Source organism: Ambystoma mexicanum, chromosome 4q (assembly GCF_040938575.1).
Source record: "Ambystoma mexicanum isolate Mex_15411 chromosome 4q, UKY_AmexF1_1, whole genome shotgun sequence".
In the NCBI taxonomy this organism is placed as follows: Eukaryota; Metazoa; Chordata; class Amphibia; order Caudata; family Ambystomatidae; genus Ambystoma; species Ambystoma mexicanum.
The window spans coordinates 197,395,650-197,408,086 of record NC_090928.1 but is presented as its reverse complement, the minus strand read 5'-3'; the positions used below and the strand labels follow the sequence as shown (position 1 = coordinate 197,408,086).

General features: G+C 42.2%; 1 protein-coding gene across 3 annotated transcripts in view; it reads left to right on the top strand.

Annotated features, from left to right (window-relative positions):
* ZDHHC14 (zinc finger DHHC-type palmitoyltransferase 14) overlaps positions 1 to 12,437 on the top strand; it is a 670,162-nt gene that overhangs the window by 520,850 nt on the left and 136,875 nt on the right. The gene's annotated exons all lie outside the window — the stretch shown is intronic.

Below are 12,437 nucleotides of genomic sequence, written 5' to 3'. Positions count from 1 at the left end.
GAGTGCTTGCATGCACTCTTTAGCTAGCAGGAGCTTGTATTTGTTTACTGCTGTAAGCGCAGTGAATTCTAGGGACACTGTGAGGCTGTGGAAGTAGGAGACTGACACAGAGGAGGTATGCTTTCGGGCAAAGACTTTTATGTTATACCAAAAGAAAGAAACCTATCTAACCCTAACTGTAAGAGGGGTTTCCCGCCTCAAATAAAACTAAGGAAGTGTCAGAATGTTTGTAACTAAAAGGTCCTCTGTCCTGTTTCAAAATCCTCCTTCTAACCCTCACACTTATAACAAAACTCAAATGGATTCGTCTTTTCCGAGTCCAGAAGAATAAGTGCCTTCTTCTGGACAGTATGGTTTGCAAAGTAGCGGAGATGTTTCCCTTCCCTAGGCCATTCCCAGGCTTCTCATGGCACTTTATTGTGTTCGGGGTTATGTTTTCCTCCCCCGGGCCTTTTTCGGGCTTTTCTTGGTAGGTTAATGTGGTTAGGGGAATGTATCCCTTCCCCAGGCCTTTCTCAGGCTCTTTCTGGCAATTTACTGTGGTTGGTGGAATGTCTCCTTTCCCCGGGCTTTTCTCAGGCTTTTCTTGGTAAGTGAATGTGCGGGACATGTTTGCTGGCAGTGTTATAACTTTCATAAGACTGACACCCGACAAACACAAACAGCTGATCAACTTCCACATAAAACCTCTTATCTCCCTTTGCTACATTGATAACATTCTACTGGTTTGGACTGCAAGTGAGCAGAACCATATGGAGTTTTACAACTGTTTTAGGGAATTCCCTCCAAAAATCAAGCTTAAACAAAAACACCTCCAGAAAAACATTACCATCAGCATAAATGACACACAATAGAGACACTGATAAACTGCATACCCACAGACTGCCCAACCTATCTGTAGAGTGAAAGTGAAAGCTTCAACCCGAAACTCACAAAATATGCTGCCATCTGTTGTTAGGCAATAGACTGCAACCAGATATGCTCTGAAAAAAGGGTTCAACAAAATAATGTCCTCGGGACGGAATTCATAAAGTGTGGCTGCAACAATAAGACTGTGAATGACTAGGTCCATAAAGCAAGCGCAATATCACATAAGGAACTGCTGCAATACAAACAGAAAGAGGACAATGACCGTGCCCCTCTGGTTCTTACGTACTGTCCCCGAATGGAAGTCCTGTGCACGATTGCTAGGAAACTTCAACCCATTCTGCGGGATGGCGAATGGCTGACAGAAGTCTTCCTAGAAATCCCATTCTAGCCTTCAGACAACCTAACAATTTGAAACAAAAGATTTTCAAAAGCAGACTGAGAAACATAGGGACACAAAAAGGGGCAAAGCCCTGCAAAAAAGCAATTCAAATCCTGTGCTCACAATAAAGCAACGGTCAAAATCAACATAACAAAAAGCCCCCCAGACTTCAAAATGAGGTCTTCTTCCTACATGCACATCTGCCATTTTGGTGTATCTGATTGTGTGCACTAAAAAAACCCTTGGGATTTTCGATTTTGGCAAAGGCAGGCAGGCACCCAAGACAACTAATCACTATGCACCGTCACTGCATTATTCAGAAGAATACAGACCTCTCTATTGGGGAACAAGGAGAGGAAAAACATTTGAATTAAGGTGATGAACGCCTTTGGAAAACCAAGCACAAGAGTTTTGGGTCATTCTAACCCAAAATGAAGTGCTAGTTTTCTGACTGCTCCCCTCCCACAGCCCACTTCACAAGTTATACTAAAAAATACAGAACCGAGATTCCCTCTGTAGCTCCCAGGCAAACACTGTTCCTAGTTCTTCGGGTTGATCACATACATTCCTTTCTCCTTCCTAGTAAGAGCAGACTGATTAATAGGCAAAGGGCTTAACAATAAGATTTTTTAATTTTTTTAAATATAAAATGCGTTGGTTTGCATTCAAACCTCTCATCTTAATGCCTTCTCCTCTGGTTGTTATTCGGCTGAGCTACGCTGATTGTTTTATCCAATGAAGTTGGCTCTCATTTGTCCTCTGAGGTTTGCTTTGGTTTTAGTTTCTTTATCTTATTGATTCTTAAGGCTGTTTGTCTTAAATTCATTATGTTGTTCCAGAACGAAATTAAGGCAAAGATCAGTTGTTTTTCATTTCCTGCTATCATCGTTGCCCAACGGTCTTCCGGGTCAAGTACTTTTGTCGTTTTCATGAACCATTCTCTCGATAGTTGCCTTTTTTTGTCAAGAGCAGGGCAAATCATGATTACGTAATGTAGTGTCTCTATCATCTTCTTGTCTTTGCAGAATCGACAATATTTTTTGCTTTGGGGATTTGCTTCCTTGCTGCCATTATTTCTCGTGTTGGGAGGATGTTTAGGCACAGACTCATGAATGTGTCTCTTATTTTTGAGGAGGGGAAGATCGCCAGGTACGCCGGTAATTGATTGACTCTTCTGGAATCAAGTCCACTTTGTATATGGTGCCGGTACTTGAATTTGTCTTGTGTTGTCTTCATCCAGTCATTCTCCCTGATTTTGGTCTTTGTTTTTTGAGGTCTTTCTAGTAGCATATCCAGAGATATGTCTTGGTCTATTCTTTTGTCTTCTATCGCTCTTTTCCATATTGCAAGGGTGTGTTCTGCATTGTTGTTTTTGTCGGATCCGAGTATTTCAAGCGGTGGTGCATAGCTTTGACTCATGATTTTCCTGTATAGGTTGAGTTGTTTCCATAGTACGATAGATTCAAGTGATTGTAAGGCAAGTTCTGCGCATATACATGGTGCAGGCAGGGACATTGGTAGGTTTAGCACTTTCTTCCAGAATTTTCCCTCTAATTGAGTCTAGATGGATTTGTCGATGTTTATCATCGCCTCTGCTCCGTAAGTTAGCACTGCTGTGACTTTTTGCTTGTAGAAGGTAACTACTGGAGTTAAGGAGAATTTTCCATATCTTCTTTGTATTGTTTTGGCCTGTCTCACAAGTGATGCAGTCTTGTCATTGAGTAACTGCATCCATTCTTCTTCAGTGGGGGATTGTGATGTCCATACTCCGAGATATTTTATTGTCTTTACAAGCTCCACTCTGTCTTTTCCTATGTTGAAAGAGGGAATTTTTCTGGTTTTCCTTGGTTCTTTCTTTAATGTCATAATTTTCGTTTTCTGTGTGTTAATTTGTAGCTGGTTCTTTCCCATGTATTATTCCAGATTTTTCAGTGCTATCTGCAGTCCTCTTGGTGTTTTTGCTAGCAGCACTATGTCATCAGCATATAGAATGCATGATATTACTGTATTATGTATTTTTGGCGGGTTCATTTGGGGTGTGTAGATGTTTTCTTCAAGATCTGCCATATAAAGGTGAAAAAGCGTGGCGGCCAGCGGGCATCCTTGCTTCAGGCCGTTCCATGTTCTGATGTGTTCAGTCAGAGTGCCTTCTTTCGATAGTCTGACTCTTATACTAGTATTTTCATATAAGGGTTTGATAGGTTCTATGATGTTGTTTGGGCACTTGCACGTATTCAGCTTCTCCCAAAGGGCATCTCTGTTCACGGAGTCGAAGGCCAGTCTTAAGTCTACAAATGCGGCATAAATTTGTGCTTTCATTCTTCTGGCTTCGTGTTTTAATATATTTACTAATGGGGGGTTGATATTATTGCCGATCGTTTTTACGAACCCTGTTTGTCTGGTTGCGTATTTCTTTTCTTTTGTTGCCCATCTGTTCAAATTCTCTAGTAGCAGTTTGGCGAAGATTTTCCCCAGTGGATCGAGCAATGCTAACGGTCGGTAATTTTGTGGGTCTTTTGTGGATCACTGTTTGAATATTGGTACTATCGTCGTCTGCCTCCATGTTTTAGGGATAGATTTGGTACTCTGTATCATTTCAAACATGCTCTCGCATAATGCTTCCCATGCTTCTGGGTTTTGTTTTAATATCATATTCGATAGACCATCCGGTCCCGGAGCTCTGGATATGTTTAGGGATCTGATTGCTTTTTGTATGTCTTCGGAGTCCCATTCCCATTGCCATGTTTTATTTTCCGTGTCTTGGATTTTTCTTTTCTTGTTTTTTCTGTGTCCATATATATCTGTAAAGTATGTTGTCCAGCTTGCCTCGGGTACATCTACGATGAGTGTATTTTGTATTTGGGTTTGGCCATGTAGCAACGTCCATAGTTGTCTCGTATTTCTTTTGTTTATGGTTTGGAGCATCTTCTCAGCGTCATTTTGCATTATTGTGGCTCTGTTGTTCTTTATCCAGTTTCTGTATTCTTGTTTCGCCGATTTTAGTTGTTTTGTTTTCTCATTTGTATTACGCTTCAGTATCATTTTTATTTTGGTTCTCAGTTCCTTTTTTTGGTTCTTATCTTCTCATTGAAGGCATGGGCGTGATTTTTTTCCGCTTTTCTTTCATTGGAGGGTCTATTCTGGCACTTGTAGGGTAAGAGTAACCATTCATAGTTTATCTTTTCGTTGTCTGCTAATCTTGAGTTGCTCATTATGTTCGGAAGTTCTTCTATCATTTTTTGTCCGATTCTTAGTCTGTTTCTTCCGTTGTTTATCTCCAGATCTGTTGGTGCCATTCTACCGTTAGTTGGTTTCGCGATGTTCCAAGTTCTTTTCATTATGAAGTGGTCGCTTGTTTTTGTTTGGATGTTTTGTGTTTCGCTGAGTTAATCATATATACCTTTGGTGAAGTACATATAGTCAATTGTGGCTATAGAGTTCCCTCTTGCCCAGGTTTCCATCCTTCTTCCTGTTGTTGTGTCTATGGCGTCCGACCTACTCACGTTCCTACATATTGTTTCTTTATTCCAGTTCTTAGCTCTGGTCGACAGGAAGTTTTTCCCGAGTTCTTTCCCTTCTTTGTCAAACATGTAAATGTTTAAATCTCCGCATATTATGCATTCTGCGATATTGTGTGTCTCCTTGGCGTTGTCCAGTGTCGAGAATACAGCATCTATGAATTTCTCGTCTGATATGCTTATTGGGTTCCAGTAAAGGTTCATTAGGCACCATGTTTTCTCTTCTCTGTGGTGTATATTTGTTGTTTCTTTCACCGGTTTTTCTGTTTTGCATTTAAGTATCATTATTTGAATCCACGGATTTATGTTTTCTGATTCTATGAGGTCGAGGCTCTGCCCATTTTTAATTAGCGTTATGAGACCGGATGACGGGCGGCCTTTTTTCTTCTGGATTGCTGGGTTCATTATTACTGTATATCCGTCACTTATTGGTTGTTCCGTTATCCAAGTTTCCTGGAGGCAAATGATGTCGGCTAATGGTAGCGTTGAGTTTTTTGCGTGGAATAAGTGACTATGTCCCCGGGTGTTCCATGAGCATAACGTGATGGTGTTCGTGTTTCCTTCTTTTAGTTGTTATCTTCCTTGTTTATAACTTTCTTCATTTTCCCATGTTGTTATCTTGTTGTCTCCATATCCCGTATTTTCGGTAAAGCTAATGCCAGTTTTGGAAGTCTTTGTAATCGTTTTCCTTTTCTTTGTTCTGTTCTATTGGGTACTCTTGGGCAGTTGGTTTACTCTGAGAGTCTATCTGTTTGGTGTATATATTTTCATTGTTGTCAGATTGTCTTCTGGTCCAGTGCACTAGATGTTTTTTTTCCTCCATGTTTGACATTTCTTCAATCAGAGATACTTCAAAACCCAGCTGCATAAAGATTGATTTGTTCTCTATCATTTTGTTCATGACACTTTCTGCAATAAAAGTGGTCAGTTGTTATTTCATTGCAGAATTCTACGGTATGTATATCTTTCGTTGTTATTTCCTTCATGCTTGGGATTGCTTGGAATAGTCTAAGAAGGTTGGTACGATTCAGTATGAGGTTGTCGTTTTCAGTCGTTGTTCTTTTTAGCTTTATTTTCTTTTCTTTTTCCTTTATTTGTTTACTATGTGGGTGGATAAAGATTGGTAGTTTTACTGCATTTTTCATGTTGCTATTCCTTGCGTCAGTCTTGTCTTTGTTGTTTTCTTTGTTCTCTGCTGGTGGGGGTTCAACATTCAAATCAGTGGTTGACTCTTCGTCGTCTTCCCAATCCATTTTAGATATCTCATTGAGGCTAATTTCATAGGTGGAGCTTTCCAGGGTTTTATTTTCTTCTGGTTGCTCCTCTTCATATTTGTCTATTATGATCATGGAGCCTTCTGTAATTTCAATTTGCGCTTCTTCAGATTGGTCGTTCAATTCTTCTGTGTATGTTGATAAGTTGATTAGGTCGTCTATTTCTGTGTCTTCGACGTTGCAATCAGTTGTGTGTGCTTTTTCTTTTGGTGTGTTCTTTTCGTGATTTTTCCGTTGTGGTGTTTTGTTGTTGCCCTGTTTTTTGTTGGTCTCTTTTAGCTTGGGATTCTTTGGCGGGTTTGTCAGGTTTCGTAGGAAGGCGCGTGAGCCACTTTGTTGTTTTTTTCTCGCGGTTGTTCCTTTTTTGGCAGGCTCTTTATTCAAAGCAGTCTTGTTTCCTTTGGAGAAGATCTCATACATTTCTGTCTTTTTTAATCTTTGTCTCGCTTTCCCATCTTCTTTTGGCTCTGTGACATCTTCTGTCTCTCTCGCGATTGGGCAGTTAATTTTTGTTGCTGGATTAGGCTCTTCGCTTAGATCAAGTTTGTTTCGTTGCCAGTTGTCAGGGTGTTTCCATCTGGGCTTTCCGTGGTTTTTATAAGTTCGTTCTTATCTATCTTTTCCTGCTGTCTGGGAGCTTCAGTTGGTCTTTTACTGTTTGTTATGGATGTTTGCCATAGTTTTTCTTTGTTGATTGTTGTCATCATTGTGATTAGTGCATGTGTCAAATCCTTTTTCTCAGCTCTGTCGCTGGGTCCAATGTCAAATAATCGTGTTTGCCATGTATTGCTGATTTGGGCTTCCCTTTCTAATCTTTGAACTATTTTGTTCATGCATTGTTCTAAGTAGCTTTGTTTTGAGTGGATTAATGCAGTGAGGGTCGTTTGTTCTTTTATGGATTCTATTAGGGATTCTTGTAGCTTCATATATGGCAGTAAAGATGTGTTGTAGTTGTTATCAGCATGTTCTGTAGATCTAGCATTGACGTTGGTATGGACGCTATCATGTTCTTCAGGAGTGTTGCAGCTACATTTATTATTCGATGGCTCTTTATGTTTGAATAGGTTTTCTATAGGATCTGTATGTTGTTCATTTGCTTGGTGTGGGGTTCTCCCGTTGTGTTTGATCTTTTGTTCATTCATTGTTTGTCCCATTGTTGTTCTTGGATTTCCGAACATAGTACTTGTTTCATTTTTTATTGGTGGTGGGGATGTGCTCCCAAATATCTTTCTCCTTTTTTCGTGGTTCCTCATGAGGTTTTCGATTTCAGTTATATCGAGTGAAAATCTAGCAGCTTTGTGGATTGTCTGTTCATTTTTCCTTGTCTCAAGTTGTTGTGAGTGTCTCCGGCTATCATATAGCGTTTGCCATTTCTTTTGCGCTTTGGAAGCCTTTTCTCGCGGAGTTAAGATCTTCTTCTCCATTTCTTCGGTTTCTACGTGCACCGCTGTATTCGTTGTCTCTTTTTCTTTTTCTTTTTTTTGTTCATCATTCTTCTTTTGTGCGTTTTCCTCTGTCACTGACTTTGTTTGGTTTTGGGTATCTTCTCTTGAGACGTCAATCTTCCCTGGGTTTAGATCATCAATGATTCCTTTTTTTTTTGGTTGCTTTGGGGTGCTTTGTGTCTGTGGCTGGTGCGTTGATTCAGCGGGTATGGGATTGGTCTCGGTTGTCTGTTGAATTAGGGCTTTTGCCTAATTTTCCTCTTTTTTTTCCGGTTTTGTCCGTATTTTTGAGTGAGTTTACATCTGTTATTTCATTTGCGTTTCCTTCTATTCCTTTCCTTTAACATTCCTCTTTGTCGGTGTGGTCTCTGGAGGGTTCATTTGGCCTTTTCTCATTTGGTTTCTTAGGCGCGTGCTGTTCGTCTGAGATTTCCATTGTCTTCTTTCTCAGCGTCATGCGTGGGGGAGTTATCTCTGTGTTCCTGGTCTTCTTTGTTGTGCGTGTCATGGGGTTTTTACGAGGTTGATGAGTGGTTAGGGGATTAGTTTGCCGCTATTTCGTTCGTTGTGGTCTGATTGGTGAGGCTGGTGTTGTATCTCTTACTTAGATCTTTCCTGTGCTCTGGATTAGTTTTGCGGCGTCTTTTTTGCTCGCTGTTGTCCTCCTACAGCTTTCAGATTGCTTCGTTGGGGGGGGTTTGTTTGCGGGTTGCGTGTGTTCTTTGTTTCTTTGGGACGGGTCGGTAGCAGTCAGCTGTGTTTTCGTTTTTTGGCCGACGGATTCTGATGCTGTGTGGTAATTTCAGGGGGCGCAGAGGTGGATCAAAGGCCAGTGACCCACAGTCTCCACTTTCTGCTTTTTGGTTTCAATTCCTTTGTTTTGGATCCGTAGCGTTTCAACTATCAAGGTGCGAATCAGTACTTTCGCTTCCTCGCATCCGCGCCAAAGCCACCAAACAGCCTAACAGCACTACATCAGCCCTTCTGTCCTCAGGGCTTACGCCGCAAGGGCGGCATGGTGTGGCTTTATGCTCAGCTGTGGATCACGTGAGCTCACGTTAGGCAGAGTCTGTGAATGCAGATTTAGCACTGCTTAAAGCTATCAGCGTCCTTTTTACCAATTAGCTTTTTGGGCACCGTTCGTTCGCCGAACTGCAGGCAGAGGGTGTTAATGTAGCTTGCAGGTTGTTGGTATTTCGTATTTCGTTTCTCCTCGCTCCTTACTGTACCTGTATTATATACTCCAATATACATAGGTAGAACCCACAGGGCAGCCGGGTAGACAGACCATGGAACATCGATTAATTAATGTTACCCTGCAGGTTGTTTGTCTGTGCTACAATGAAACCCAGGACCTATATTAGCAGGCAAAAAGAGTCGAAAATGGCTCCAAGGTGAAACTCTGTGGAAACTCTGGAGTATCAATAAGAAATGTCACACATCAGTAACACTCTTTTGTAGGTGACCTGATTGCTGGGCAGCTGCATTTCACATCCCTGTGTAACTGTATACTAAACCTACAGCTTCCTCTCACATACTTTAAAATATTTAAATGAATGGATCAAAAATTAAATAAAACATGGAGTATTCATTTTTAGCGAATTTCCATTTCCCTTTGGCACACCATAAAATACAAATATGTTTCTTCCTTTCCCGTGTCCACTTATACTCAAACCGTTCTTCCCTATAAATGAGTGCTGAACAACCTGTGGACCTCCGCGTATTCTGGTGTAGAACTCCCACCAGCCCAGGCAAGCATAGTGAATGGTGAGGGGCCATGGGAATGGCAGGCCAAAACATCTCAGGGATGCAGGTTGCCACCACTCCGTAAATGAAGGTTCTGCGTCACTTGTACTAAGAGACTGGTTTGCTTGCCAGCCAGACTAATGACAAGGCTCTGCCACAACAAATTTCCTATTCCTCCATTCCTGCGCGTTTCCTTCCCATCATATTGTTGATTGCTGTGGAACCACTCATGGAACTTAGCATGTTCATAGAATGAAAAATAAAAGTGACATACTGAAGTGGGGAGTCACAGAGGATCGAAATAGCAATAATCAAAAGTTCAGGGGCCAGTGTGGGCCTAAGGCCCAAGTTAAAGGCCCAAGCAAAGTGAGTGCCTTAATGCCGGGCCCCAGTGCTGTTATAAGCCAGTGAATAATGCTATTAGCACCACTGGGTGCTTAGAGCAATGAATTGTACAGAAAAAAACAGGCCACAGCAAGTGCACAGCTCATTGTTTCTGCCAAAGCAATCCCCAAAATGACTATAATGGAACTGGAGATCCGAGCTCCATGTGGAGTCTCTCTTTTATTTTCATGGTGACCAGGGCAGAAGGTGAGGTGCTGCATTATGTTTCCACAGTGGTGAAAATTAGGTGCGGGTGAGGGTGCAGGACTGAGCGTACACGGAAAGCGGTGGGAGGGGGAATGAAGATTGCAGACAGCTGTGTTCAGCTTGTAACTTGCTATAAACCCAGGTTTAGATTGTGAGATTCAGCTCAGGGTTTGGAGTAACCTGATTGGTTGATGCATCCATCAAGGATGTTAATCTTTGATTGTTCCACAGGCACAGAAAATGTTCAGGCAAAGAAGTAATGCTCAAGCTTTTGTTTGTAAACTCCGAAGGCTCGGGCATTTAGAACTCTGATGGTTTGGTTCTTCTTGAACTGTCACAGTGGTTGAGGGAGACCTTTACCATCGATTTCTGGGACAGAAACGTTTTTAGGGGTTATAGAATATCGCAATTGGAGCTTTTATTTATGTTCATTTTAGTGCACTGTCTATTCCCCTTCTTGTGTGTATAATTTCTCTATTTCACAAAGACACTGATACTTTTCTGGGTCTTTTTCACCCAGTTCCTTAGGCAGCGTTTCTCAACTTAACTCCTCAAAGATTTCCTTCTAGTTTAGAAATGTTCTCTCCTGGTTCATGTTCTTACGATTTCTCATTCAGGCTTCACAATTTTCTATTTCTTTGTTCTTTCTCGATTTCTGTTTGCAGTGCACCTCAGCCTGCATTTGCTCTAGGAACCTTCCCTTGCAGTTACTTTGTGCAGTCTTTCTCAGTTTGTCTTCACAAACACTATCATAGACTTTAGGAACAGTCTCTTCTGGTTCCTGTATACAGCAATGCTCAGTTTAAGATTATCAAAGACTGTCATACACTATATGAAATGTATCTCGTTCATACCTATCAGTGTCCTCAACTGGAAAGTCGCTCTTTAAAATTGCCTGGAACTCGCAAACCTCGAGCCCAACCCTTATCCCTGTCAGTCCTTGGTCTGCCGCTCTTCATCCTCGCTCCATCTGCCATAGGAAGAATGACCTCTTGGGCTTTCACTGTCACCTCCTTGCTGACGACACTCAACTGTGTTTCCCACCTTGATCCCAGCCGTTTCGGAACGGATGACCCATTGTCTCACTGCAAACCATCACTGGATGATCACCAACCCTCTGGCACTGGCTGAACGCTTAAACGATGGAAGTAATCTTACTCTAGGCTTCCACTGCCATCCCTGCTCTACCCTCTCCTATCCCATTCCCGCCTGACCTTCTTACTCCATCGTTCATGACCTCTAGGCACAACATGTACGCCCACTCACCGTTGTCTTCTGATGCAGCACCTTGTCCTTGGCATTCTTCACGGGATACAGGACCGAAGCAGGCTGATGGCCAGGCATGATGCTTGGCGCGCTGGGGAACGACAAGGGAAGTGGGCAGAGTACCTACTTGCATCACACACAGTCCTTGGACAGAAACAGGATTTAATTGGTCATCTGGGCAGTGCTATAGGATAAAAGCCATCTCGCCTGATACATTGTGTCTTTTTGGTTTTCTTTCTACAAGGAGCAAGACGCTGAAGGACCCGGCTCTGAAGCCTACCACTGAGCTTATTAACCACGTAGGAAGAAGCTGCAAGAGCAACCACCCATATCAACGGAAGCACAGCAGCTACGAATAGAATGCTGTTTATGTTTACCTGAATAAAGGCACTTTAGTTTCAGCAAGTTCTGTCTCCGGCCTCATACTTTACAGTGGTGGCAGCAGTGGGATTCTGAGGAATGCCGACATGGAGACGCTGATCACAACTATTGCAGAAGGACAGCAACATCTACAACAACCCATTCAAGTTTAGAGCCACCAGGGTCAAGCTGACAGGCAAGCACTACAACAAGCCACTCATACCTCCAAAAGACTCAAAGCAGGAGGATCCAGCTTTGCCGTCCTAGCCCCCAAGAATTGGAATGCGCTACCACCTGCCCTCAGGAAAGAACCCTCAATCGCCTTATTCCGCAGGGCAGTCAAAACACAACTCTTTCAGTAGCCCACCACCCCCAGAGAAACCCAAATGCACCACTACAACTGTATGTAATGCCTCCATGTAGCCTGACCTACAATTGGCTCGCTAGCATCTAATAAGTATGCGGTATCTCATTATGTTAACTGTTTTGACTGACTATGTCTCACTATCCTGTAATGTATGTATGTATGCAAATGTATGTTCTGCACAAGCTAAGAATCCTGTAACAGCGCCACAATGCCCTTGGGCCGCTAGCACTTTATAAATCCAAATAAATAAAAATATAATAAATCCAGCTACAAAGAGCAGCCCAAGAAAAGAATCAAGAGGCAATCCGACAGCTGGGAGAAGCCGTCAGCGCAACCAGGGAACAACACTCCATACTACCCGCTATGCAAAAATATGAACCCGGAGAGGACCCCTGTTTTTTTAACAAATTATGAAAGAATTGCAAGTAATGCTCAATGACCGCCGGAACTGTTGGAGCATTATGTTACCCCGTTATTGACTGGCTCTATGAAGGACGAGTATCAACAGCCACCCCCATGGGGGATACACCCTACAGTGGATTGAAGAAATCAATCCTAGAGCATTTAGGTATAGATGATGAGTCTTCTAGAATCCAACTTAGAGACTCCAAGTTAAAACCG